Source organism: Rhinatrema bivittatum, chromosome 1 (genome assembly GCF_901001135.1).
Source record: "Rhinatrema bivittatum chromosome 1, aRhiBiv1.1, whole genome shotgun sequence".
Lineage (NCBI taxonomy): Eukaryota > Metazoa > Chordata > Amphibia > Gymnophiona > Rhinatrematidae > Rhinatrema > Rhinatrema bivittatum.
The window spans coordinates 276,600,098-276,603,595 of NC_042615.1; positions in this window are offsets into that span (position 1 = coordinate 276,600,098).

Genomic DNA, 3,498 nt, shown 5'->3' on the forward strand with positions numbered 1-3,498 from the left:
TTAACTTTACATCCCTGTGATTTCTCTTTTCTCCAGCAATTCTGTTTATGGAGTTAGCAGTAAGTGCTGATCAGAGAACCTTCATCAACAAAATAGATATTACTGACTGCATCGAAAAAAAAAATTGTACCTCCATGCACAGTTCAGAAATACATATGGAGAACAATATTCAGAGACCAATATTCAAAAAAATCATGAGCTCCTAAATTTGGGCACCTGATTCACTATGTGTTTTTCCCATACACACAGAATGGAAGAAAAGCCTTAGTAAATCAGGCCCTAAATTAGGTACCTATGTCATTAAAACATAGAACACTAAAATGCACCTAAATTTAGGTCCCTAAAACTTAGGAGTTCTAATTTTAGGCCTGCTACTCATTTTCCTAGGTTTAGGCTCCAGAGTTAAGTTCCTAGTGCTGAAAATCACTGCTGAGCAACTCACTTTCAGGCCGATACAGTAAGGACGCGTAAGAAAAAGTGCGGCAGTGCCGGGCGCCCGCTCGTTTGCCGCGCGCACAATTTGGTTCACATACCGCTCGATATAGTATTCAAATGAGATGCAAATGCAAGCCGCGTCCAAAGCGCGTCTGTGAATCGGTAGGCATGCGCAATCCATTTTACTGTATAGAGCGGTATACGGCGCCTATACAGTATCCTGGGTGCGCTGGTACCTGTCATTTCAAATGTCATTCCACCAGGTAAGTTCTTTTCTACAGACCCCGCTGCCTTGAGCGCCAGGCTGGACGACCAAGCCGCGACCTCGGACGTCCGGCTTGGGCGTCCAGCCGGGCGCTCAAGGCAGCGGCAGGAAGGCCCATACAGGAAACCCTATTATTTACAGTATTTATGCTACTCACCCTCTAGTTCTTTGGAGGGCCACAGGGAGTCCTAGTTGTTGCTGCTCAAGGCTTTAAGGCAGCGGGAGGTCGCGGCGACCGTTCATGGACAGATTCCTGGAGGGAGAGACGAGACGAAGCTAGAGGGTCTCCCTGAACCAGCGAGATGGGCCGCGACCTCCCGCTGCCTTAAGCCTTGAGCAGCAACAACTAGGACTCCCTGTGGCCCTCCAAAGAACTAGAGGGTGAGTAGCATAAATACTTTAAATATAGATAGTAAATAATAGGGTTTCCTGTATTGACCTGGCCAGGCACTTAGGACAGGGTTTAAGTATTTTCACATGAACGGACGCCGCGACCTCCCTGCTAAACTGCCCCGCCACGCTCGGGGAGCAGAAGGGAAGGCTTTTGGGGTTTCCAGCTTCCCTCTCCTCGCGGGGGGGGGGGAGGGGTTGTCGCCTGCAGAGAAGGTTGAAGGAGGGATCCAGAGGGGGGCGAAGATACAGCTCAAGGCAGCGGGAAGCTGACTGAACACCACACTAACGCCAGGGTCAGGGTAGGCGGTAAACTTGCAGGTTAAAAAGGCGATAATCTGGGCGCACGTTACTGGATCGGAGGGGATAGCTAATCCGATCATTAACATAACATATATACATGCCGCGGGCGGAAAGCGACATGCGTCGATTTCAAGAAGCGGTAAGGACGCGTAAAACCGGATACTGAATCGCGGGTTTGCCTTACGCGTCCAAATTGTGCGTCCAAAGCGGGTTAGAAACAGGGTAACTGCGGCCGCGCTTTACTGTATCGGCCTGTTTATAGGCTCCTAAATTGAGGAGCTCAAAACCTTTGAAAATTGACCTCAAAGTGTTTAGGTGCCTAACTTATGGAATTAGGCTCCTAAATTGGTTCTTTTGAAAATGTACTAGGACTGCTGAGTCCCTAAATTTAGAAGGTCTCCTTATTTGGATTCTTTGCCTCACTGGGCTCGAAGCTAGGTTTTAAATGATTTAGACTGAATTGTCCTTTTTTTTTTTTCTTTTCCTGTTGTAGTTTGCTATTTGGAATTGAACTTTTTGCTTTTAAATGCTGCTGGGGGTTGAGGTGAGAGAGGAGTTTGTAAACATTATGTTATTGTGCATTTTCAAATATGGACATGGTGTAATCAGAGCCATATATCACTGTTGTTTTTATTACATTAAATTCCTTAAGCACTTCACTCCTTCCTGTGAATCTGAGGGGGGGAAAAAAAAAAAGGATAAATCTTACAGCACCTGCAACAAGAAGCAGGTATGTAACTCGGGGTTACAGCCTTTTTTTTGTACTCCAGATCAAGTTACTCAGCACTTTCAAGACTGCTGCAGAAATTCTTCCTCTGTTGCACTAATGAAAAAAAGAGGGCGTTTTCTTACTTCAGTCAGATGGCAAGAATATGCTAATCAGTGAGACTATGTGCTACAGACATCCTGTCAGACATCTGCCTTCCTCAGCAGCAGGCCTAGAGCTGCCACGTGATTCAGTTCAGGGAGGTCTGAATTTCCGACCGTGCCAGCAGTGCTGATTACAAATGGTGGGAGGCAGGGGCTAAGAATGGAATGGAATGTAAGCTCAAATATTGGGACTAGACCGAATTTTCCACATTCAAACTAGGACACTTGGCAGCTCTGCAGGCCAAAATCAGGTGAAGACACTCCCAGACGTACAGGCCAACGCAATAAGACACAAACTGGAAACGGGCATTAGTAGTGAGTGCCTGTTTTCCCAACACGCGCTCATCTATAATCCTCTGTGCGCCCGATGCAGTATTTAAATGAGAGTGAAATTGGGGCAGAATGAAAAAGGGCGCATTGAGGGAGAATTGTGCGTTTGTGGCCCTCAAAGGGAGTTGGTTGCAATGGGCGCTTAATACAAGCGTCTGTTTTGAGAGCGCTTCTTTTTGGTTATATTGCCATGTTTCATAGACATTGCTGATGAAATGTATTATATCAGGTGCCCATTGCTACAGGCATCAGATCAATATATATATTTTTTTTTATTCCACCAGAAGCAGTAAATTCAAGAGTCGGGATGATACGAGAGAGGAGGACACATTTATCACACTACAGAGAACCATATTTTTTAATGTTTCTCATGAGCCCTTGATTATAAATTAACTTTACTCCAACTTTAGTCGGAGTTAAATTCCCCGTGTTAAAAAAATGTGCGTTGGGCACCCAGCCTTTGAGCGCACTTTTCTGCATTGGGGGATAATAGCTAATGCCTTCATCTACATGGAATTTGAATACATTGGGCGCGATCCAATACACTTTTGTTAGAGCAGGTGTTTCAGATACACTAATCTCCTTCCTGCATCGGATGTTATTATTGCACACCAGAAACGTGCAACCCAATTGCAAGTTAACCCGTGTGCTAGCTTGGTCGCACATTTGGGTAGATTTTAAAAGGGCCGTATGTGCGCCCATAAACTTGCGTATCTCTTACATGCATAGGTTATAAAATATTCTTTATGCAGACATATCTTAATGTGTGCTTGGAGGAGGGAGAGCGAGAGTGCCTCTTTATAAGGCTCATTCTGATACTCTATATATGGACCATTGTAAGGGGACACTTTGCTTCAGGGTGAGTTTTTGGGAGGTGGGTTGGGGGGTGATGTAACTGACATATT